At 42.4% G+C, this 26,972-nt stretch overlaps 1 long non-coding RNA gene across 1 annotated transcript; it reads right to left on the bottom strand.

Moving 5' to 3' along the window:
- Nucleotides 1–4,173: 4,173 nt before the first annotated feature.
- Nucleotides 4,174–21,470, bottom strand: LOC125709376 (uncharacterized). The gene is made up of 3 exons (XR_007382687.1): nucleotides 21,277–21,470; nucleotides 9,469–9,569; nucleotides 4,174–4,553 (listed from the first exon to the last, which is right to left on the bottom strand). It is a non-coding gene; the product is annotated as an uncharacterized LOC125709376 (long non-coding RNA).
- Between the last annotated feature and the right edge of the window lie 5,502 nt (nucleotides 21,471–26,972).

Raw genomic sequence — 26,972 nt, 5'->3', positions numbered from 1 at the left:
TCTGAAATCTAATTGGACATCATAACTGTAGATGTGGATCGTATAGTCGTGTCAGCACATTAAATAAAGGGCTCCCACTGGCTAGAAATGAAAAACAGTCACATAAACCGAGCAGTGAGAGGGTCTCTCACGACATAGCTGCCTGTCTCCAACTCAGAGTTACTCGTATGCTACATGGTCCAATCATATAACCAGCAAACAAACCTTCAAATACACAAGACATGGGAACAGAAAGAGAAGCCCATTTGCGTTTTTACCTATGTGCAAATCACTCTCTGCACATTCCACAGATTCAGTGACAGAACCAGCTGAACCCAGTGAACATCAACCAGCTGATCCGGCAGATGAAGAAGCAGCACCCACTGCACCACTCCTGCAGTCATGTTATCTCCTACATGCAGAGAGAGATTTATCAAGGATGACTGAATAAAAAATATGCATACCCTGAAAAATTATTTCTGAATTCTAAATGACTACAATCTCGTACTGATGGATAGAGCACCTTGCAACCCCAACAGAGTCCTTGGCACCAGCTGCAAACTGAAGTTTGAAGACCTGACTTTAAGACCTGCACAAAAGTAAGAGTAGCCTTGGAGCAAAAAGGCAGCCATTAGCCTGCGCTCACTCTCTTCCCCTCCTCCATCGAGTACTGACACTGTAGCCATTCAAGCTTGGCAGAAATATGTAATGATTTGGGGCCCAGATGCCCTATCCAACCATGACACACAACCCCTGTGAAGCCCCCCACCAAGCATCTTTTATTCCCCCACCTACATCTAGCCATCCGTTACCACCTACTGTTACAGAGATTTTATCCAAACCGAGGAAGACCAAGTGCAGAGGTGGCAAGATGACTTGATAAATAAATGTGTAGCTGACTGTGAGTCTGCGCCTCTGGCTCCTAAAGCAACCAGCCATTGATTGCAACAAAATGCACCTTCCTGCAATTCTGCTGCAACAATTACCAATTTGTGGGTGAATAACCGTCAAAGGCATATTCTAAGGCAACGTCCCTTGTGCCAGTACCCATTAGGTCATGATTCCATAACCATCACAATCCTTTTCCTGTGCACACCACCTCATCCATTACTCCGCACCGCATCCAATTACACTGCTCGGCTGTAAGTTGGCTCATCGTTTCACTGGTCAGCGCCGCACGCTTGCACGCGGCGAGATCCGGCAAGCCCTAAGGCGGCATTTGTTTGCAGGCTACATAACAGTCATCATCTGCTCAGGAAGTGTCTAGCTCGGGTACCGACTCGTCCAGAATCCGTGTGGCTCAGTCAGTTCGGATCACATCTCCCTTGAAATCCAATGCGTAGGACAGGATGTTAAAATAAGAAAGGGTTCTGAAGCACCGCCTTACCGGCTCCCACAGACATACCGATCCTCTAGATAGTAACAATGACACACGGGAGCCTTTCTGCTTTTGTTTGTTTTCGTTTTTTTCTCGTAGGTGTGCTGGTACGTGGTTTTGTCTGTCCAGTCCTGCACAGAGCCCCGTGATTTTTCCATTTCAGTCATATTTGTGTAGGTGTGCAGACATTGCACTGCACGCTTGGTCCATTTGTGGCTCTTCGTGCTTTCGTAACGTTTGGTAACATAATAAACAGCTATTAGCTTCCTTGGCCATCTTAGTTTTAGGCTCCCCCACGACTGACTTTAAACAACCGCCTATGACGTACCACATGGTAAATCTGAAGGGTGGCCCCCCCCCACCACCCCATCAACCCTGAACTCTAAACAGGCACTCAGTCTCTGTAATGAGGGCATTAGCTTCACTTGTATGAAGACTTGAGTGGTTTCGCAATGAAGAACCTCTGAAATATTGGTACAGTGCTAACGTGCAGTCTATGTCTGGGGACAAAAAAATAAAGACCAAGACAGTTCAAGTGAATTGCACATAAAATGCGTAAAAACAGAATGTCATACCGTGAATTGGATAGCTAAGCTATTCTTGTAAGAAGCATGATTATTTGAGCATGCTTAATTAACTGTGAAAATGATACACCTATTCTGGATATAATGCATATTTGGTGTTTTTCCACCACACCAAGTAGCACACTTTCGGTACTCTGAGAAAGTACCAAAAGGACGGTACTTCAAGGCGTTGATTTTCCACTGCTGTAAAAACTGGAACCAGCGCCGAATGACATCACAACGCGAGGCGGGTTTTTTGTACTGATTTTAAAAAATGGCTGCAGTGTATTATACGGTTTGGTGATGTGCAATATTAATACCAACATCGCATGTTATGCACATACAATTCTTACATCATTAGTCAGCTATATTAAAATAAGGTTTTTTCTGACTTTCAGTTCTCTATCGACAATCTAGTGCCGTGGTTAAAGTTTTGTTAAAATATTTTTACTCTGTTAATCTCATTATTTGATTTGATTTGATTTCATTACTCTGTTACTCTCGTAGGAAAAAAAAACTTAGCAAGCTTTGCAGTTTTAATTCTTATTCCTTTTGTAGATTCGTATATGTTTAAAAATCAGTTTAAAGTTTACCTCTGTTGCTCTTGCATCAGTGAAGCATGCGTTCTCTGAGACAATTGTAATCATTTTCATCCTTCATGTTTAAATCACTCAAAGATGAGTCTGAGAGAAATTCATGAACTCCTTTTTCGTGTTATAAATACCCCGATATTTATTACAGCAAAAGAAAGAGTTTCAAGTCCCATCCCAAAGTACCGAAGTACAAAAGAAGTACCCCAGCTGGTTTGGTACTTTCAGTACTGGAACTTTTGGTACTGTTACTTGACCCGAGGTCAATGGAAAAGCTAAAGTACCAAAAGTACCAAAAGTACTAAAAGTACCATATTTGGTGCAGTGGAAATGGACCCATTGTTATTGTTTCAAAGATGATGACTGTTTACTATGTGTAGCCAGCCATCAGACACCAGTATCTATCCTCTGACAGAACAGATGAAATCATGGTAAATGACTCGTGCCTCGACATGCCTATATGACACAGATTTGAACTCTGAAATACCAGACAATAATTTGGGGTTAACACTGCTAGCTTCAAACAGGGATGTTTGTTCAAGAGTTTTAAAGATTAAAAAAAACATGGAAAGATGAAACGTGGTACAGTTTTGCAATATTTAAGTATGGACCTATGAAGAATGAAAAAGTGCCTCAGTTTGAAACGCCGGGTTTCATTTAGTACTCTAATTATGGGGGTGGGATGGGGGGACAGCAGAGGTGGACTTTTCAGGTCCGGAAAGTAAAAATCCAAACCAGGATTTTGTTTCAACCAACCAGTTGAGTATGAAGAGTCAGACCACTCAACTGGTTGGTTGAAACAAAATCCTGGTCTGGATTTTTACTTTCCGGACCTGAAAAGTCCACATCTGGGGGACAGAGTGTATGTGAATAAACCTCCTGGAGTGGAATAAGGTGCCACATAAAGCAAAGCGAAATCTGCTGTCAGCAAAACATAAAAAACAACTACAATAATGTAGACTAACTGAATCTTCTCGATTTCTTACATAGAAAGGCAGAATAGAGGACCCAATAATTACCTAGCTCAACCCCCAACAACGAAAAGTATAAAATCATTTGTTCATTTAGTGGTAGCTATTTCTGGGGAACCTATTCATATTTGTTATATAACATCGGCTCAGTTAATAGGATTATAAAATGGAAGTAATGTATTATTTGTTTTTTGTTTATATTATAATTGACCAACTGATTGAAATCACATTCTGTGACAGCCAGAGCAGAACAGATCCATTAAATGGGGAATGAATGGATACAGCTTATGCATATATGTGTGTGTGTGTGTGTATATATATATATAAATATCCATCCCACAGATACCCTTTACCCACATTTTCTGTTCAGCCACATTTGGTGAGTTACAATCAACCAATACAGTTCACCACTAGCGACACGACTGACTGCCATTCCCTATACATATCTATGGCTAACAGCAACCAAAATGCCTCTTAAACATTTAGAATAAAATGTTTGGTTTTCTACTAACCTCAGGAATATGAGAAGCGTTAAAGTCAAATATCGTTATGAAGATCAGAGCTGCAGTTTCAGGCTTTGGCTGAACATTTGTGAACTACGATTACCAAGTGAGACCTTCACCATCTGGAGACCAGAGGGAGCACCTAGAGTTCCATTAGCAGGTCTCTGCAAATCTCAGACTATGGACATAGGCAGGGAAATCATTTTACTTCAAAGACGTGACTTGAAAAACCTGCTGTATCAAACGGTTTGTAAAACTAAGCATCAAGATGAAAGGGTGCAATAAAGACACAGGCAGTTTTAGAAAAAGGTCTCCTCAAATTAGGTGTTATCTTGACTACATGGCCTCTTTAAGCCTGTAATTTAAATGGCGCTATCGAGGCAGCCTGAGTTAAACCAACCTGAAGAATACAGACAGAGGGAATTACGAGCCATTGCAGTCTGCGTGCGGGGGGATCAAGGGATGAGATTGCAACCTTTCATTGTCTGCCATGTTGTTAAGAGGTCCTGTTCAGAGAGGGTCAGGACAATCTGTTCAGGAACAACACCATCAATACTCCTTGTGGACACCTGCAAAAGAAGAATAATAGATTTTCAGATTTTTTCAGATTGATTTTGTTTTAACATTATCATCCTTCTCAACGGCTAAGACCAGCAGAGCTAGCAGGCATCACAGTGTTATCATGATACTAAATCATGCAAACAGTCTTTGAATCTGGGCTTTAAAAATGTCACAAAACTGAGCAACAAATACAAAGAATATGTAAATGTCAGAGCCCTTAGCCGATAAATATTTGTTTTTCACTAACAAGATTTCAGCAAAAGAAAATTCTCGACAGTTCCTCTCTAAACCTGTTAAGAGGTTTAAAATGTTCTATTCTGTCAGCACCACAACAGAGCAGCATTGTCAGGTTGATAAAATGACACTCCTATAAGCAGCGTTAAGTGCTTATTTTGGCTTTCAGTACATATTTTCCACATGTATGAAAGTACAAGGTGTGTATGACAACTGAAAGCGTCATGCAAATAGCCCAGAAATGATGGGCTTTATTATATAGGATTAAACAACATGGCAACTTCCTGGGTAACTGTCTCACACATTCATGGTTGGGGGCTTGGAACTGAGTGGTGTGAGTGGATTTCGCATGTTCTCCCCATATCGTGTGCGTTTCCTCCCAAAGACATGGGCTAATTGGCCTCCTTAAATGCATTTGTAGTGTTTTGTAGTGCATTATGCGTGATTATGTACTGTGTGCCCTGTGATAGACTGCCATCTCATCTGGAGTTTCACCTCTCGAATGCCCTGTGATGTCTACAGTGGGCTCTCTGTACTGAGAGGGAATTGGAGTTGTGATTTCCCCTCCATTCATCTTCTAACCATTTACTCTGGTTGCAGTCATGGGGAGGTTGGAGTCTCTCTCAGGTAGCACCAGGCAGAAGGCTGATTTGCACCCTGGATGGGATGCCGGCATGTGACGTCCCCTAATTCAATATTTCAGCACCATTACAAATACACAAAATTTGTTTTAAGCGTTTTTTTTTTGCACATTTACCGTCACAGTGTATTAGAACATTCATTACAAAAGATGCTGTTCCCATGAAAAGGGCAGCATTTGCCGATTCAGCCAATAAATGCATCGTTATTTCATACTGTTAGGTTAAATCATTATAATTACTGAAAGAAAAAAACTCAGATAAAGTATTTCAGATTTAAAAATAACCTATAGGAATATCGACACTGCAATTATTCTCTCCTAGGAAAAATGCCACTTATCTCACACCTTAACTTAAATAGTATCCTTGTTATCCGAAGTACATCTTGTAAAACTGCTATCGGAGAGATGAAACAACGTAGAAAAGAAAGATTCAAAACACAGGCGAATGACAAAAGGAGTAACAGATTACAGTGTAGGACTGGTGGCCCACGGATGTCAGAGCAGAGGAGGTCCTGTACTGCTACTTCCGGTACTTTTGTAAACGCATGTTTTAGATGCACCCGAGTATTCAATGACATTCTCAAAGAAAAATATAACTTAGGACAGCATTTCATCTTGCCAAACTTGTGTATTCAATCTAATCTTGGGAAATCTATTAGTACTTGTCTGTACATAAAATGCATTCTGATGAATCTTAATGAATCCTAAACGTCTCCAACAGATTTCAGCTTGGAAAAAGCAGAGAAATGCATAACTAGGAGACTGGGCACCCTTGGCATTCAATACTTCTCCCCAATTGGTGCTCTCCAACATAAACTGTATGGGTAACTGAAATAATATCGAGAAATATATATATCCTTTTTTTTTATTACACGACTGTAAAACTGATAAATATAGCACATTACCAAAAAAACGTATACGCCTGCTCCTTAAGTATGTGTGAAATCATTCAGCGAGAAGGATTATGCTATTTCCACTGTGGCTTTCCGAGGATGTTCTAAATATAGCCATTCATAAGAGGAAGTGTAGGTAATGACCCTAAACCGATCTGTTCCTGGCAGTAATATAAGACAGGAATACACTTCATGCAGAGAAGATTAATTTGAATGAGGAGACCATCTTATGGGACATACAGTGAAAGTCACATGGGATCTCCAAGTCATAAGACGACTCAACGGTGACTGAAAAAAAAATGAATGAATGGGGGAAAAGTAGAGAAGCTGAAAGCTCACAAGACTGCAGAGATGAAAGCACATGGTCACAGTGACTTGATAAAACTGGAATGCATCTTTTCTATCACATAGTCACAGCTCGGCTCGAAAGTAGATAGCTGGCAGTTTAAAACAACGTGAGTACATCAAGAGAATTATATGATAAGAGGAGGGCAGGCAAGCCATTCGCTGAGAAGGTTGCAGCTCAGCTTTAACATGCGGAGAGAAATCCTCGCATTAATATTCAAACGCTGTACAAGTTTAGAGTACAAGGTTTTAAAGAGAAAATTACAAACCTCTTAAACCCAATAAATGCTGAACAAGAAACTGGACACTATTAAAAGTCTTATTTCTAGAACTAGTCATTATAACTGGCCAGTGTCCCCAAGGTAGCAATTGAACTAAAGACTAATGTAATTATTATTATTATTATTATTATTATTAATTATTATTATTATTATTGTGGCCGCTAGCTTCACGTGGAGTCCCTGTATCCCTGTATTAATTATTCTTTCTTACAACAAAATGCTTTAAAGTTGCTTTGCATTCATTTTGAATATATTCCTTATCTGAGCAATTGAATAATAAAGAATGACACAAGCCTTTCGCATTACGCAGTTAACACACAGTCCACTGTATATTTCAGTCATGGGCATTTTAAGGTTTTCCAGAACATGCAATGAGATCGGGAATCACGAAATTCGCGCCGCTGAGGTGCGGAGTGTTCTATATCTCTGTTGGTCGCCAAGCTCTTGTGGGCTTTAGTCGCTCCGGTGTCAAAGCCCACCATTGTCAGGAAACCCCATCTGGACCGATCTACAGCCCCCTGCAGGAGTTCCCTTGCTCCAAAGAGCACCGCTGGAGTGTAAGAGGAGCAGCCGTCCAGCCTCCTGTTCTGGCCCCGTGACCCGTGCGTTGGGATTAATTTAAGCGGCAGCCTCAGTGCGCAAGGCTGAAGACTTCAGAGATCTACCGACTCAGAGGCAGAGCGTAAGCTGCCAGGCAGAACAAAATTAAAAGCAATGGTTAGATGTTAAACGCTCATCTGCCAGGCACAAATAAAATGAAAACACCAAAAAAACACGAACGGTCATTTGTTCAGCACGGGTCATAAAGGTTCCCCCCCCCCATTGTAAAAGGGCTGACATCACATTTCTTTTCCTTTAACCATCCCTCCGTTAACAAGGCTCTTTGTCTGTCTTACATTGGAATAACCCGGCACAGGGCAGTGGCCGAAAAGGCCTGAGAATTACGGTTAACGCGCCGAGACCGAAACAACAAGGGGGGGAAAGAGAGGAATCAAATCTGCATGTGAATGAAGGACAGGAAGCCGGGCACACAAGGACCTGGAGTCTGAGAAATGAAAGTGGTTTCCGAGTAGTTATTAAATCTATAAAAGGCAGAAGAGGCAGGACGGTGGCAGAGACGGCCGGGGCGGGGGGGACGAGCTGTTTGTTTCAGGAACCGCAGCACGGACACATCACGGGGACGGCCCCCCCTTTATGACAGGGTGTCTTTAATTAACCCTCTTGTGATAACCGCTTCAAGTGATACCACAGACGAGCAGAATCTCTGCGGGCCAAGAAGAAGTGAACAGAAAAAAAAACAGGAGAAATTATAGCTTTCTGCATTTTTCACGTTTTATATCCATGTTACCTATAATCCATCAGTCCCAGCCTGTCTGACCGCTAAACAGGCTTGCGGATGATTTACTGCCACTTTGAGTGAGGATAAAACATTCCTAGTCAAAATCGCCGTGTCTTTTTTTAATATGCAGCAGTGGCTGGAGAGAGATAAGACCTTTTAGACGGTTTTACTCTGCAGTTTATGCAGCGAATGAGAACCGCAGAATGGCCAGAAAAATGAGAGATGAAGCTGAAATGATGTTTTTGGGCATATTACAGTTATAGAGACGTTAAATAATGGAACACAGCACTGGTTTAGTGTTAATCCACCCTTAACTATGCACCACTTTGGGAGCACAAAAAATAAGAGCAGAAAACACCCCAGCCTTCTGTCTAGAGGAAAAGGTCTTCGTCTTCTTTGCCAAAATATGCTTTTACATTTACGATGCACTTTATTGATCCCAGGAGGAAACTCTGCTACATGCAGCAGTGAGGTATGTCAAGTGCAGACAAACAGACAAAACAAAACCAACTGCAAAGGCAGTGCAGTTTGCATGGTGCAAACTGGCTTTTACAAAGTACACAAACAGGACATGGTGAGCTTCCGGGGGGCGAAGGTGGACAGGCACTTGTCTACAGCCAGACAAACCAGTGCGATTTGGCAGTTTTCATGTTACACTTCAGTTGTTGATGCCATGAGATTTAGATGTGAGCTTCTGATGCTGGAACCCAGGCACATTTACATTAACAAGCAGTAGATTTACAGACTGTAATCCAGTATTTATAAACACAAGGCTGCTGATTCAAGATGTATTTACATGCTAAAAAGCAAGCTAATTTCATCCCTTAAACCGCTTTCTACGTAAATCGTGAATCATTGCCGGTGCTCGGTCCCTTGTTCCCTCGTTCTCTTCTGGGGGGGGGGGGGGGGGGGCTTTCCTTTTTTTTTTTTTCCAAAATGAACTCCCCAGGATTGGCCATAACAGCAAGCGTGATTTAGTTACCCACCAACACCCCAGGGAGAAGAACCCGAAGCAGAGAGCTGATTCAGTGGAGATGCAGTGTGACGCACTAACACCTGGAAATGCTAAGTGACAAAAAGGGCAGCGCTCCTGCGCTATGGGGCATGGTGACGGACAGTGGCTATGCCAGGGCAGGGGGCTATTGTGGCACGCCCCCCCTCCCCCCCCCCAGCCCTGTTGAAATGGCTCACCTCCCTCTGCTCCTGATTCTCCACAGCACGCTTCCTCCTGGGCTTCATGGAGATCTGGAGACTGAATGAACTTGGAGGCTGCTAGCTGCCACAGGCACAGTCTAAAACAGGAAACGGGAAAACAGAGAACTCTCAAAAAGCTGCTGGATGTGAGGCTTCCGCTGTCTTTAGGTTTTCCCTCCATCATACCTCCTAGACATTTCACCCCAGCTTATGGTATATGCCGACATTTAAAAAGGTAAAGCATGGAAACTCCGGAATCAGCCTAAACGAACTCGGCGGCGCGGAAGATGAGCGCGAGACAAACAAGGAGACAAGTCCTTGTAGAAGAGTTAACGAGATCACCCTTCGTTTGCGGACAGCACTCTCACTGCGGCTGCACGAGCACTGGGTTCAGAAGCACTAAATCTACCAGCCATGCTCCAGCAGTCTACAGCACATTCACAGTGCATTTTGTGCTATTAACATACACTCTCCAGTCACCTGAACCCTCTACACTACAATAAATCTCCTCAATACAGCATTTCCATATCATTTCATAGAAAGAGGAACGCTTGTATTTTTACGGTATTAAACATAATACCTTGGGCATTTCTAAACACCAGGGTTTAGTGTGATACCGCCCAAGCCCTACTGGACACCAAGTCTGCTTCATGGTGGTTCGCTTCGACACAAATGAAGGTTCCAAAAATTTTTATTACCATAAAAACTGAGATAAAAGTTGAAAAGTGAGTTGCTATAGGTTTGTTGTTGTTGTTGTAAGTAGTAGTGAGTTTGACACGAGCCAAAAGCACAGGGATCCTCCTCCGCCAAGTGTACGGCGGCGTCTCTGTAAACAGCTGGATTCACATTCAGGTTCCACATTTTTTTTTATTTATTTTTTTTAAAGGTAGAGTCCAGCTGCACAGACAAAGGGTGGTGGTGGTGGGGGGGGGGGGTTAAGCCAGGACTGCAGATGGAACAGTAAACACCCGAGCAGCCATCCACTCGCTGCGGTCGGCACAAGGAGGCCTGTGTGCGGACAAGCAGAGCCGTCCTCCACGCTGCCTTCAATAGCGGGGCAGCCATACTTAATCCGCACCCTGCTCTAAGGCCCCGCCCCCTCTCCGCACCACCAAGAAAAAAAAATCCCGCTGAACTTATGACTGTGTCTTTGTCTTCCCATCTCCTCCTTTCTATTGACAGTGAGGCATTTCTCGACCAGCCTGGGGGGGAGGGGGTTGGCTAGCCGTATTTCAGTCCCCCCCCCACCCCCCCACCCCCCATTTCTGTACTTTTCTGTCTACTCAGCAGAAGGGGTTTGTTACAGGGTGTGGCAGAAACTCCAGTCTCAACAGTAACCTTCTAAATATGGCTTTTTCGCTACCTATATATATATAAATAAAAGACCATATCAAAAAATAAATAAATACAATAAATCAGCAGGGCTTAGGGTTTTCTGTTTCGGTGTTCAGAAACCGCCCCCCCTCCGCCCACCCTCCCCCCAATTAAAAAACAATGAACTTTCTCACAGCAGTCACATACTGTACTGTAATGCCAACGCTGACAGTAAGTTAAAATGTCTGAGGTCACAAGAACGTCACTCGCCTTGCGCATGCGAGGTCCTGCTTCAGCTCCCATCAAACAGGATACCGACTGACGCGGACCTTCGCAGGCAGACGGGTGAGCTATCTGGTCACGGAGGCACGTCAGTGGAGAGCCTGACAGATCTGACCCACCGGAGTGCAATACGGATCCACACTTCTCCTAAACCCGGGAGACCAGGCTTCTGTTACATACTGCAGGGTGTAGATTTAACTTAGCTTAAACCTCAGAGCGTGGCTCTACCACACAGAGAGGATTCCAGCTCTCTTCCTGGAATTCTCACCACGCGTCGCCTCTGCTCGCTAAGACTGGCTACATTTCCACCCAGCAGATTTACACACTTCTATATGCTTCATAGCTAGTAATAAAATATCTCTTGCGTGTAGTCAGATGAGTAGGGTAACACATTTTCAATTTTTTAATTCTTTTTACCTGCTGCGCATTTGGTGATAGCTGCGCAATGTGCAGTTTAGACATTCTGCACTGAATTCCAGTGAATGTGCCTTCAGCACAGCTCATTCGCCTTGGGGTCAAACGTGGAATATGCACTGCGAAACACACTGCGGCTTCGAAACAACAACTGGGCTTTCATAAGGCACAACAAGCTACCTCTGAAATATCCGGCCAATGCAATGTATATAATCACACAAAAATGAGCCTTAAAGGACATTCACTTCATTAACACAGAGCAATTATATCATATTCTCAAATGAAACTTAAAAAGGCCAACGTGCTATTTTACACAGGCCAGCACTATCTGTCCAGTTCTGGTTAATTCAGCTACAGTAGGTAATAACATAAGCCATCTTTCTCACCATCTGTTAACAATTTGAATATGTATGCCCAAAATTTAAGGATTTAATGACGTGTGTTGTCATGTAAAATAAGAGATTATTTACGGATATTTCTGATTTACAGACGTGAGAATCCTAGGAACAGAAACTCCGAACTTTAGGTGTATCGAAGGTGAAGGTTTCACATTTATCCACATTAAATGTTTAACGATCCTAAAAAAAAAAAGACTCCCATGCTAGAGAAAAATACTACAAGTACATTTAATACAAAAAGCAGAAAAACCAAAGAGTCGTTCACAGAATCTCAGAATAGTATGAAACACTTCAAGAAAGACTAAAACCGCTCTGGTAATATGAAATTCCAAAAAAGATAAAACTGTTCTGCACTTAATAATTTAAATGCTTGAACATTTTCACCAACACAAACTATCATGCCAATATATAATTTTTTATTTGTCTTAAGAGCACAATGCATGTAATAAATGTAGGGAGGGAAACTCCATTAGAATGTTTGGGAAAAAGACCCACACCAAACAGGACTAATGCATTCTGATTTTAACATAATATATTATTATTAAATCAAGGAAAGCGTTACATCCACCTTCAAAGACAACTTGATATTCATCATTTAGGTTCATGCATTTGTCAAAATGCACATGATTTATCGTATCTGGCATTCTTGGGGTTATTTAATAGGATTTCAAGGTCTAGCAGTTATTGCACCGCATGAAGGAATTACAAATATAAGAAGGATAAGTTACCTGAATAATTAACACAAAGGGAACCTATGATACAGTTAAATGCCAACTGTGCGGGTCAACGCTGGTCATCCCTCACTCTTCCGTACACAGCTATTCAAATTTTACGGGGGGTAGCAGACAGAATACGGAACTTCAGATTAAAAAGATAAACCTGTGTGGGGATCCTACAATATATTTGCACATTTCAGCCCCAAATGCAACAGTCCAACAAAATGATCAAATTCCCAGGAGTTCCACTGTCTAACAAAAGGCCTAAGCACAAAAATGGGTAAATGTGAGGGGGGGGGTCTGCTAATTGCGACAGATTCATTTCCTCAGAAACCAAGCCTAATCAAGCAGTTGGATTCCAGTTTGTTTTCAAATTTGACAGAAGGAATCTCTGTCATTTCCTGGCATTCTTGCATCCATATAAACTTATATTTCAGCACAAAGGAAGCCATTTTGAACAAGAACCCCAGTGGTTACAAGTCCAGAGTGGCTGTTGACAAACTACAATGCATCTTCCAGTAACAAATTCCACAGTGACAGAACTTATCGTACATTGTTTATGCAGCCTGTATATCTGTTTTGTCTCACATCGTTGTGTTAAAATTGTAGGTTGTTCTGCAATTTCTGTTTGTTTGTTTTTTTACATATAGCACTAACCAATATGCACATAGAGATTAACAACCTTTATTTAAAAGTTTATTTACAAGGGATAATGGGGGGGGTGGTATTCTGTGCCAACCCTGCTACATTAGAATATGTCAAATTAAATAAAATAACGTTAACATTTCCGTATTGCAAAACAAATCCAACTACAAAGAGAGTTCAGTCACGCACGCAGCATGGTTGTTAAACTGATTTCAGAGCATTTTTTACTAAGGAAAACAATGCAACACCACATTATAATCATCACTTTTTTTTCTCTTATGCAGCCTAATTACATAAACCAATTGTGCAGGCAGCAGTTACAAATGGGGTTCAAATGAAAATCTACCCCCCTTTGTTAAATCATACGAATTTCCAACAATGCATTGAGAGAGGACCCGCTCTGTCAGAATTAGGCAGAGGTCGAAGGGTAAGTGAAAAGAAGGCTGTGTAGCCTTTCTAATCGAGCTCTCAGACCTCCGGTAATCCCCCCCCCCAACACCCAACACAATTCTGTTGGGCTGCAAGTGTGCTGACAAAAATTAATTGCCTCTGATAACACAAGCTCATCATATTCCATATGCAGACTTCACAGGCAAGCTAATGCCACTATTCTTTGTGCAGTTCTATATGTGCTGGGATTATATCAGTCCTCATCCGCCCAATAATTAATTCAAATTTTAAGTAATTAGTAAGTAAATGAATTTTCCTTCCTATGCAATAAATCTGAACTTCTTTTCAAAAGAGCCTACGTTCTGCATATTTCTCATGTAATGTCACAGCAGTTTACATGCAAGAAGTTATGCTTTTTTACACCATTCCAGGTAGCAGCCTGACCTGCCCCTAGGTGCTGAAATGGATTGCACAAGTGCGCCATGGTAGAAAACAACCCCCCACCCCCAAACACCTGTGAATTGAATCGTGCCGTTTAGACCTGCTGGCCATGTGCGGGGGGGGGGGGGGGGGGACCTGTGGGCCAGGGGTCAAGCACTTATTCAGGAAGACAATCCCTCCACAGCCCAGAACGCGTTGCGGCAACGGCATCCGCTCACTCCGCCGCATCAGAGGTGACCTGCGCCGCCGAGGCGGAGCCTCCACATCTGCCCCCGCGGGGTCGCCCATCTGTGGTGACACGTTCCCGCCGTCTGGCTTTATGGCCGCGCCGGACACTTAATAGCTGCGTACCACACATACATGTCTGAGTGTTTGTCTGGAGATTTCACACTCGTTCGACTGTTAAATTCCACCGAAAAGCTACTGCATAAGTACACATGAAGCACGTACAACGACAGATATGTATGTACCACTAGAGAGATACGCAGTCAAAGTTGGCAGCGTGTGACTCAGGCTGCTGCATTAGTGCTCGGGAGGTCATTGGTTCAAATCCAGGGACTGGGAGAATGATTTCCCCATTGTGTCCACAAGCAAGGTCCTTACCCTCCAATGGTTCTGGGGACTGACTGACTGCTTTCACAATTGTACATTGCTTGGATAAAAGCATCATCTAAATAAATGAACGAAAATATGTACTTTTGACATTTCAGGCAATATTTGTCAGGTATATTTTAGCTTTACATTCTCAAATATATATGACACAGGTGTGGTTCTAGGAGAAAAAAAAGAGGCCGACAATCATTACTATAGAAATATCTTAAAATGATTTGGAAAATATTTTATAATCACTGGTATTGTAGCACACCCCACAAAGATGTGGGGAAACCCAATGCACCCCTGCAAGCTTTTCATACAAACAAATACAAACGAATCTCTGACTTTACCAGCGAGTGACAAAAAAAGGAAGCTTCATTAGATACGGTGCTTCGGTGGAGGAAACCTTCTCACATCGTATCCCCATCACCACAGACGGCTCCCCACATCCATCCTGTCGCTCTGCGGCTTCACAGGCGAGCAAGTGGCATGCGAGTCGAGACCACTGAAGTCATGCAGCCATTGACAAAATGGCGGCACCCCCCCCCCCCTTCCACAGAACGGCGTTTTCTCAACATACCTCCAAGGGTAGAAGTTTGGGTTTTGGGTCTATGAAGGACAAGTCTTTTTTTTTAAATGCTTGATTTGCTGAATTCTCACGCTGGTAAAAAAGTCAACATTAAAGATATTTTTACCTTGTGAACTAAATGGACCAAAAAATGAAGAAGGAAAAAAAACACACAGTTCTGCTGCAATTGTAACTGAAGATTACAGATTTGTGCTTGAACCGATATGCCGTAATTATGAACTCATAATTATATTGTGACTGGGATAGTTAGAATTTTAGAATATTTTTCAAATTTATATCCAAGCCCAGCTCCTAATCTGTGACATGCACACAGCCGTCATCTGACAAGTTAGAAAATTAGAAATTCTAATTAATACAAATTAGAATGAACTAGCCAATTGCAAATTCACCTTTTGAATCCTAAAGCTGAACTGAAATGACAGGGAATTAATCCTTCACTCAGTTGGGTGTTCCATCATCAGCCATCACCGCTAGAGAGCTAATTCCATCCGCTTAACAACGTCACCGCGTCTTAAGCTATCGGCGACGTTACGGTCAAAAACATTACGGTTTTTGCCACACAGGGATTAAAAAAAATCCTCCTACTAGACATCAGAAGGAAAGACGTTCTACTCGGGGGTGAGAGATGCAGCCGTGTGGACTGATCTTTCTCAGGCATACGAACCAACAGCATAAATAGCTCTTTGATCATTAAGTGTGAGATTTTAATGCCCCCTTTGCTCTATTATCTAAAGGGGCAGACCTCGAACACATACCAGCATTGTCTTTTTTTGACAGAGAACCAAAAACATTTTTCAACGTAACGAGTCCTGAATGGATAATAGAATTAAATGGATGCGTCTACAGGACAACGACACTATTTGCCTACAGTAAATTTAACCAAATTCAAAAAGTTGAAAGTAAAAATTGATTAATAAGAAAACCCATGCATTCATCTCCCAACCCCTTATCCATCGCAGGATCAAAGGGCCAAAATACTAAATAATCAGATAACACTGGTGTATTTCATAATCTTATCAATTATTCGAGTGTATTGTGGACTACAGGCTACTAATCTGGTCACGCTGTACTCTATAAGGGTATTAGAGGGATATAGTCATGGCCTGAAAGATGTAGAGAGGATGGATGGCGGGAGGGAGAAAGCGATAGGACAGGCAGCATTTTAGGGACATATTTTCCTGCCATTTAATACCAATATGAAATGATTTCCAGTGAAAAATAAACAGAATGAAAGTACATGTTTTTAGGGCATGCGTTTTAAAACATCAAATTAATATATAGCGTTCAAGGTTGTACATCAATGTGATGAAAAGCCCTTGAGTATGTGAGTATGCACATTTCTTCTGTGAAAGAGGGCTTGCACCTGGAGCAGAGAGAAGCATGGGGTTCAGGGGGTCAAAGGTCGTCCCACAGCGAGGCACTAACTAAACAAGACCTTACACCCTCTGAAAAGTCCAGACAACCCCTGCAGCGTCATTTCACAACGTGCACGTTCTTCCTCCCGAGACACGGTAATCCACAATGCCCCCCGATAACCGGCGTCTCAATTACCCTGTGGTGTTTCCATCCCCCTACCTCCTTTCATGAAGATTCCAGAACAATTAACCTCTTCAGCGCCACAGAAAGTTTCCCAGGAAAGCACGGCCCAATGACCACAAATTCAATCATACCCAGAAAGAAAATCGTAATAACACACGTAAAGTCCATTAAATGTGTTTTCCATTAAATGCTTCCAGAGGATTCCTTCACAAATGATTTCAGCTCTTTCAAGATGGGCTATACGGCTGCAGGCCTGATTCTACACACGTTGCAGCTAACTGAATGTATCAAAATGTCCAATGATATAATGATTACGTTTTGAAAGTTTACAGAATATTAAAGCAAGACCAACCGTAAAAGGGCTGTAATTTTTGGCACTATTCCTGAACCACCCATTTCATACAAAACAAAGCCAATCAAACCTGCATAAAAACAGCAATATTCTAACTACTATATTAGCAATTTTAATTTACAATTAATTTACAACAATTTTGCTTCTAATCATTGCATTTGCCACATGATTTTTTAAGACACAGAAGCCATACAGTTGTTCTGAGTACCAGTGAAGGCTATTGACCTTTCGGAGAGGTCGTTAGGTCCAGACATAGGGCGGCTTCCTGACACCACCATCCGTGATCACAGGCTCCTCCTACGGCTTCCTGACACCACACCGTCCGAGCTAGCAGGCTCCTCCTGCAGCTTCCTGACACCACACCGTCCGAGCTCGCAGGCTCCTCCTGAGGCTTCCTGACACCACACCGTCCGAGCTCGCAGGCTCCTCCTGAGGCTTCCTGACACCACACCGTCCGAGCTCGCAGGCTCCTCCTGAGGCTTCCTGACACCACACCGTCCGTGCTCGCAGGCTCCTCCTGAGGCTTCCTGACACCACACCGTCCGTGATCACAGGCTCCTCCTGCGGCTTCCTGACACCACACCGTCCGTGCTCGCAGGCTCCTCCTGCGGCTTCCTGACACCACACCGTCCGAGCTCGCAGGCTCCTCCTGAGGCTTCCTGACACCACACCGTCCGAGCAAGCAAGCTCCTCCTGCGGCTTCCTGACATCACACCGTCCAAGCTAGCAGGCTTCTCCTGCGGCTTCCTGACACCACACCGTCCATGATCACAGGCTCCTCCTGCGGCTTCCTGACACCACACCGTCCATGCTCGCAGGCTCCTCCTGCGGCTTCCTGACACCACACCGTCCGTGCTCGCAGGCTCCTCCTGCGGCTTCCTGACACCACACCGTCCGTGCTCGCAGGCTCCTCCTGCGGCTTCCTGACACCACACCATCCGAACTAGCAGGCTCCTCCTACGGCTTCCTGACACCACACCATCCGAACTAGCAGGCTCCTCCTACGGCTTCCTGACACCACACCGTCCGAGCTCGCAGGCTCCTCCTGCGGCTTCCTGACACCACACCGTCCAAGCTCGCAGGCTTCTCCTACGGCTTCCTGACACCACACCGTCCGAGCTCGCAGGCTTCTCCTACGGCTTCCTGACACCACACCGTCCGTGCTTGCAGGCTCCTCCTACGGCTTCCTGACACCACACCGTCCGTGCTTGCAGGCTCCTCCTACGGCTTCCTGACACCACACCGTCCGTGCTCGCAGGCTTCTCCTGCGGCTTCCTGACACCACACCGTCCATGCTTGCAGGCTCCTCCTACGGCTTCCTGACACCACACCGTCCATGCTTGCAGGCTCCTCCTACGGCTTCCTGACACCACACCGTCCGAGCTCGCAGGCTCCTCCTACGGCTTCCTGACACCACACCGTCCGTGCTTGCAAGCTCCTCCTACGGCTTCCTGACACCACACCGTCTGAGCTCGCAGGCTTCTCCTGCGGCTTCCTGACACCACACCGTCCGTGCTCGCAGGCTTCTCCTGCGGCTTCCTGACACCACACCGTCCATGCTTGCAGGCTCCTCCTACGGCTTCCTGACACCACACCGTCCGTGCTTGCAAGCTCCTCCTACAGCTTCCTGACACCACACCGTCCGTGCTCGCAGGCTTCTCCTGCGGCTTCCTGACACCACACCATCCGATCTCGCAGGCTTCTCCTAAGGCTTCCTAAAACCTACTTCATGTTCCTTTCAGGCTAGCTGAAATAAACATCCCTTTCAGTGCATCGTGTTTTAATGGGCCGCCATTCTGCATTTCCATGAAAAGAATTTCAAATATTTTGTGCCCTTCACGGTTATCCTCTGAAAGAGTTATAGTGGAAAACACAATAAGTTGCAGATAATATCAATTTAAGAGGTTGCTCCAAAAAAATCTCATTTACACAAATATGCTAAACATAATATGTCCACTTTGTTAGGTGACCTTTGGGCTAAATAAAACTGATAAATCTCAATAATGGTGTGTGTGAAAGAACATAAATCAATTTTTAAGATATTATTTGTGCATTTTTTTCTTTAGATGATTGTCTTTCACACTTTTGTTTTGGCTTTAGCTGGACAAAATGCACTTTAAAAAAAGCAATTTAAAACCCAGAAACCAGACAACACTCTCTTGTTGTTGCAGTTTATGCTATTTTTTTCTGCTATTATAAGCATATGGACTGAGAATAACTGCTTTCAATACAAATGGTAATCCGCAATACAGACCCTCCCTAACCCCCATCACCAAAAAAATATATCATTTGCAGGAATTTTGAGTCAGGAAGAAACCTCTTACTGAAATTAAAAATGAAACAAAAGATCATAAGTTCATAAAATCTGGTTGAATCAATCCCAAAGTAAATTTTCATTTTAGACTTAAACAAACTAACCAAAGTCAAAGCTTCACATTGCAAGGTAATCACAGAAGAATCGGCTTTTATTTATCAAATTTGTCAGTACAAGTTTGTATCAGCACTAGTGGCATTCAAAATCTCTGAAGCTGGGTTTGGAATTCAAAACTGGGTAATGAATTATGACCTGCCAGTTTATCGGCCTGAAACAAAACATACCATGTGTGAGGTCTACACTAAGGGCTTCAAGACCTACCAAAGTATGTGCACAGACACACAGTAACAGACTAAGCGAGAAACATCTTTACGTGATGCATCGGAAACTGACCTATGCCAATAAAAATAATTACTTCTTTTCACAACTGCAAATCACACCATCGGTGCCTTAAAACTATCCATTTCTCATGTCTGCTCCCACGGAAAACCCAAACGTACAACTGAACTATTTTGCGGCTACGTGTTAAAATAGCCCAGGAAAATAAAAAGGGGGGGGGGGGGACAATGTTTTCTTTCATGTTCCCATCTAGTGCGCGCCAGATTCTGCCCTTGCTCCATACATGGTGGCGGAACTGGCCCAGCGAGCGTCGCTTGTTGGCCCCTTAATTGTAGGGGGTGGAAAGAAAAGGGAAAAAAAAAACAGAAGGAACACTGGCTGCACTCCAGACAGACTTGAGCTCTGTTGATCATTATGTCTAGCCTTCAGGTGTCTCAGCCCTGAATGGGCGGTAGTTGGGGGGGAGGTGTAGATAACAGAGGAGCCAGACAAAGACAGAACATACCAGCATTTAAAGAGAGAGAGAGAGAGAGAGAGAGAGAGAGAGAGACGGGGAGAGGAAAAAACACAGCTATAAAAATTTAATTAGGCATCCTTCACTTAAGTGAATTTCTGTGTTCCTCTGCTTTACTCTGAGCACCACTGGGAAAGCGGGCAGACAGATTCCATTAGTACTAATTAAACACATCTGAAGCTCTTCGACATCATCCAGTCTGACAGTTTATTCCGGAAAAAACAAAATGTATAATAATAAGGTAGAATCCCAGCCCCTGCATGTCTATGCAATGCGCCTTCCGCATCACTTCTTACTAAGATTATTACGTCCAATTTCTATGAATGAACTGCAAAACTGGACAGTTGTGACAGACTAAGGGAAGCACCTCCACTACACAACTGCACCGGGAAAATACAGTTCCTATAAATACAGGTGATTATATCTTGCATTTACATGCAATACAATAGAACATAGCATTCACTGTCATAATTCGGCTAAGCTCCGGAGGTGAGGTACTGTTATAATTCAAAATAATTAAATGCATGACTGCAAAGCATGGAAGTATCAGTCAATAATCAATAGGGATTTATCTGCCAGTGTTGCACAGCTGCACTCCCAGACAGACGGCAGGCTACACCTTCCTGGAGGGGTCAGCGAGTTTAAAGTACTTTATTTAACATGCGCCAACCAGCTAGTGTTGACACATTTAACCAGTTACTGTAATCAAAACAGAGCAGACAGTCTGAACAAAAGACTCCCGGCAAAAGTATGCGAGGCTTGAAAATAAAAACGCACAGCATATTAATAAACATGATTATGCAAAAGTAACCTTCTATATATAATACACAAAAGGAGAATACATAAAGTAGTTACTGCGGTTCAATAATACAATACTTGTATATAATCACATAACGGTGATGACAAAACAAAACAAAAATTTAGGAAGTAATTGAAGTAAAGAAGAAGTCAGGTGGATACTTACAGCGAATCTTTCAATAATGCTTTTGCTGAGAGCGAACTGGCAACGCTGCATGGGGGAAAGTCCTCTTTAAAAAAAAAAAAGAAGAAAAAAAAACAAGGCTCATGTGAAAAGCTACCAATTCATCAGCTCTTACTCCTGAAGCCCTCCGGCTCCCGCATCCCCTCCGCGTCTACAGATCGCGGTCCGTTCAGCCCAAGAAGAAAGACAAGAGAAAGGGGGCGAAAAAATATAGCGGCGTCACGTGATTGGCGTGAAGGTCATCCATTGGCTAGCCGAGCGTGCATTCGGGCGCCAGGGGGGCTCACGATTGGCCCGATGAAAGAACGGTCGCAGAGTGGCTCCACCTTGCAGCCGGAGCAATTTTATGTGCAAGAAATTTTTTGTTCAGTGTACAAGTGTTCCTCAAGGCAAATGAGCGTAGAAATAAATATAGGAATAAAACTATACTTATGAATGATAAACATCTAAAGCACAGTACATAAGCTTGAAGAACGTCAAGGAGTTTTTGTCACAAAACTCTTAATTAGAGACCATTGCACTTTATATATATCCTGTGGTATAATTTGACCTATCCTGACATTTTATGTTTTACTGAGCGATATTTGTGGATTTTAAATAACATAATGCCAAACGATGGGTGATGCATTAAGTGTCTAGACCGTTTCATAGTCATTGTACAGGAATTATTAAGTGAACTAATAGCTAATTCATTTTAAATTAGTCGAAAGGGCTTTGGTGGCATTGTTTGAAGTGCAGAAATAAACTATGCGCCAAGGCACTTAAGATATGGCGTTTTAATTTGCAACCGTTTATTTGTGTTCATTGATCTTTATCTTGTAACTGTAAGTGGGTGTGAAGCATACATGTTGTAGGAGCCCGATCCAATCAAACCATAATTAATGGATAGATTAGCTGGAACAAAAATCTGCTTGCTAAGGAGTTCCCCAGAGTCTGACCTGAGAAATGGCCCCAATGTTTGCAATAGACTTCGTATAAATTTAAATATGGGAGGACAGCCACAGCTCTTCGAACAGCAAATCATCCTACTTCTCATCTTCTCTCACACATAGTACATTTAAATTACTTCATTTTTTAAGGTTCCAAGGGTCATGCTGAAACATTCCACTAAAACATTCTGCAGGGCTGTATATTATATGCGCCCGGACTGGGAAACACAGATTTGGACAAAAATAGCAAAAATGGAGAGAAACATGTGATACATCCTAAGTAAAATACATAAGTTGATAACTTAACTCAACATATTTTTACCATTCCAGTGTAATTCTGTCAGAGGTCCATGTAAGCAAGTAAAATGTAGCCTGTTTATGTCACACAGCATAACAAGACCACAATGCATTGTGCTGGTTTGTGTGTGTGTGTGTATTTCTGTGTGCTTGTGTGTGTATGTGCGTGTTTATGAAACCGGAGTGTAAACCGTGAATATATTGTAATCTAAAGAGATAAAATATTTACACGCTGCGGATGTATTCCGAAAGGAGAATTCATTTATCAGCACCGGTGTGTAATAAAGTGTAAGAGCTTGCATGGCTGTTTCAGTAATTTGTGATGCTGTCGGTCTCGCCACATTTAGCATCGTGTTGCAAACAGGTGATGAATACAGCTACAACTCACTGAGTTGTAATGAGAACAAGCGACATTAAATAGCGATTATTATGTGTCCTCCGGAGGGAATTTACAAGCGGCGCAAATTTTGGACTACCTGGAAGTTCATGTTTGCTCAGTGAAATATTCAATGGGTTTGTGTTCATGGTTGTGTAAGCTTCTTTTTCAATCTTCTCGGCAGGCCTTAAGTATTAATAATACTGCTCGAAATGACCAGATTTACAAACTGACATGAAAGCATCGTGTCATTAACTGTAACAAGACACACTGGAAATTCATTTTGTGTGCATAGTGACTAATACCGGGTCTTGGTTGAAGGTACTGAAACAGAAACAAAGCTGTAAGGATGTCACTTTGCATTGCAAAGTGTGCACTAATGAAGGTCTTGGTGACAGCGTCTTACTACCATATTATATAATGATATGGGAAAAGAGTCGAATAACTATGTAAATAAAACATTCTGGCCTCCTACAACCCGAGTTGTACCAAAGCATTGTACAAGAAATCGGGTAAACAGAGCATTGATAATCATTAAATCGATATTTTGCCACGATTTGCCTTGTTTTGCCAAATCAACTGATGATTTTCAGACAGCACCATGCAGGTCTTTATTTTCAGATTTTTTTGGGTTATTCTCAGCACGCTCATTTAAATCCTGCCAGAGGGATCCCGTTCGTTTAAAATGTCATTCTGGTACAAAAAGTTCCACATTCTGAAAACCTTGTCAAATTACTTTGCACCATGTTCTTTACAAGGAAATGAAAATGTTAGTTACATAACTTGATGGAATGGAGCTTAGAGGACATTCATAATTATAAATGGGAGAATTCAGCATGCTACATGCTGTACAGTAACTCTGTTTTCTGCAGGTTAGCTATAGTACTGTAGATTTTTCATTGTAGTCTGAAACTTAGAGAGAACAGTATCACAGTATATATGAACAAGCAGCAGTTACCATAAGGTATTGAGCTACTTCCTGTCATGTAATAGTTGCATCATTTCGACACTTGTTATCAATGAATAAAACCATCTAAAGTCAAATAGTCTTCAGAACCATTTGCAAAAGTTAAAACTGAAACTTAAATGGTTCAGTGGGTTGTCCTGTAAGTCTAAGAATTCATGGTCTGTGTAGATATGGCGGGAACCTAAATCATCAACAAAAGAGATCTAATACCCTTGGATTTTATGACTTGGGTAAATATAAAAAAATCATTATATTAGTAATCCAGTAAACAGAACGTGCTGTTTTGGACGTTGCACTGAAGAGCAGCTCTAGAGGGTTTCTGAGCACTTAACTGCCTCTTCCTGTTCTCCCTTTGTTCCACGTACGAGTCTGCTATCATTAACCATCTTCAACAGCTCCTTCCAGCAGGTGTGACAAACTGACAAAAGTGAGGCCAGTTCTGAGGATAACAAATAAACAATCATTTTGTTTTTACATTGGAAAATGTCTCTGCTATAAATATCCCAAGATTCAGAACATTAGATGTCCTGTAAATGTTAAATTATTGTTTTCATCTGCCAACCAATCGGTGCACTGAAAAAAGTTACGAATGCCTCGTAAATCGTTAAAAAATACTGAATTTCTCGTCGATAATAGCAAGTCTAATAACAATGAATGCACAGTTAGACAATTTCATTGGTTAAACTAATGTTATAATGATATACAGAAAACTGGAAATTCTGCTATTTTTAGCTGAAGGACATAGCAACACTTACTTATTCTACAAACACAGTAGTGACTTCAAACATGTTTAACTATAAAAAAGTGCCACAAGTGTTATACATGTGCAGACAGCACATTTACTCTGACTTTCAACAAGAATCATCTGCAGTGCACTCTGGGAAAAAAACATACATGAACACTATTATGAGTCCAGCACTTCCAGACACTGCCCTATGAGAACAACAAAAGCAATCAATGAAATATAACGCAGTCAATCTTATATTTTTTATTAACTTCTTCAAGTATGACAATAAAATTCAGGAAATGACCAATAAATAAATATTATAACATTGTGTATTTGATGAACTTTGTTGCTCTCAATCAATCACTCAGTGAGATAAAGAACCAAAACTAATGATATTCCTTAAAGAGATGAAATAGAAATTCTTCCTTTCTTTGATGTCTTTGATAAAAAAAAATATAAAGAACATATTGTTACTTGGAATTTCTATATTTTGAAATAAATTTTATGGAATACAGTTTTAATAATTTTTACATTCCAAAGTTTAATACAGAATGAAGTTATGGTTTAAACTCCATATATATATATATATATATATATATATATATATATATATATATATATATATATATATATATATATATATATATATATATATATACACACACACACACACACACGCAGGAACACACACATATAAGCAATTGAAAAACATTCTTTTACACTGAAAGTTAACATGTTGGGAAGCATTAAGTCCTTTTCATAGCACAGTTTGAATTGAATTTTGAATTGAACATATTTTCCTGCACCTGTACACACAAGCAGAGTAGTTTTATTTGGGTGACAGGACGACATTGCCTCTTGGTAAACAAAAGGGTATGTGACCAAGGTGAACAATCTCCGATACATTTTCACTCCCCACAGGAAAGGCTGTCTGTATTGGGAACAATGGATCAGCTTTTGCCAGATTATCACAGAATTTCTTTCTCCGTGTTACTTTTAATGTGTCTACAGTAACACGCGCGCTATATTTATAATATGCTCAATTATATGCGTGTGTCTTCAACTGTATATTTAATTTATAGTCTACCCAGTACGTGGTATTGAATTTCTTCCTCTATTGTTGAAACGAATGTACTGTACAGAGCGTCTGGTTTCTCTTTGCAGATTTCCATGGAAACGTATTAAAGCAGATGATGTTTCTGCTTTACGCCGATAAATCAAAATCAGTCCCCTACTGCTTGGACGCTGAGGCCGTTTTGATAGAGCGCTGCCAGGCTGCATTTGCGCGAAGCTAAAACACTTCCTTTTCACCTAACCCTTGGCAAAAAAAAAAAAAAAACAAATGCCTTCGCGCATTTTGTGCGGCCATTTACCAGCGCATGTTTAGGCGAATTATCCTCTGCTCTACCCACAAGACTTTTCTTTTCGTGGGGGAGGGAAAGAGCAAAGAATGGAAAAAGGAAATTGAATGATAACATTTTTTGTGTATGCAGACACAATTTTTTTATCTGGCTTACTGTATCTATTTTTTCTCTCTTTTATCTATTCTAACCGCAGTCTCACATGATTAGAAGCAATGCATTAATTCGCAGAAGAGCGCCGTTTGTGATTTTATATGGCCACACTGGTAACGTTTGACGTGCCGTCTCTTGCTGAGGCCACAAAGCACACAGAGTATCTGCGGGGGACTTGAGTTGTCTCCAAACCCCCCATCTGTTGTGAGGTAAATTCAGACTGAGTTAAAAAAAATAAATAAATAAAAAAAAACGGTTTTGAGGCTGGGGACTGGCGGCCATCATTTGCAAAGTCGCTCCACTAATCTTCAGCCGCTGCGGGTTTGATCCAGGCACAGCGTGAGGGGACTCGTGACATCTGCCAAGACCCTCCATTGGAAAAAAAAAGAAAACAACTGAAAAAAGCTGCATGAGGACGCCTGGGAGCTGGCGTCTGTCGGGTTCAGCTGGACCGGTCCGACAGTGTCACTATGCACCGTCAAACGAATGCCATCATTTACATAAACTCACATGATAGATGGTCACCCCCTCCATCCGATTGAGTGGCGCGGCCCACTGTATGACAGGCGGGGGGGAGGGGGGGGGGTGTTCCTTTTGGTGGGTCCGGACTCAAGCCCGACTGACTATGGCTGTCAGTAATCCTCTCAGCACTAAATAGCACTTCATTGGCAATGATGGCCACTGTTCCTCACTTCTGTTTAGGATTTAGGTGGGAGCCACAGCCTACAGACACGCCGGAGAAGCGGGTCCGTGCTTCAGAGCGCCTGCGGCCTACAGACACGCCGGAGAAGCGGGTCCGTGCTTCAGAGCGCCTGCGGCCTACAGACACGCCGGAGAAGCGGGTCCGTGCTTCAGAGCGCCTGCGGCC

This window comes from Brienomyrus brachyistius, chromosome 15, assembly GCF_023856365.1.
Source record: "Brienomyrus brachyistius isolate T26 chromosome 15, BBRACH_0.4, whole genome shotgun sequence".
Lineage (NCBI taxonomy): Eukaryota > Metazoa > Chordata > Actinopteri > Osteoglossiformes > Mormyridae > Brienomyrus > Brienomyrus brachyistius.
This window is presented reverse-complemented; position numbering and strand designations above follow the sequence as displayed.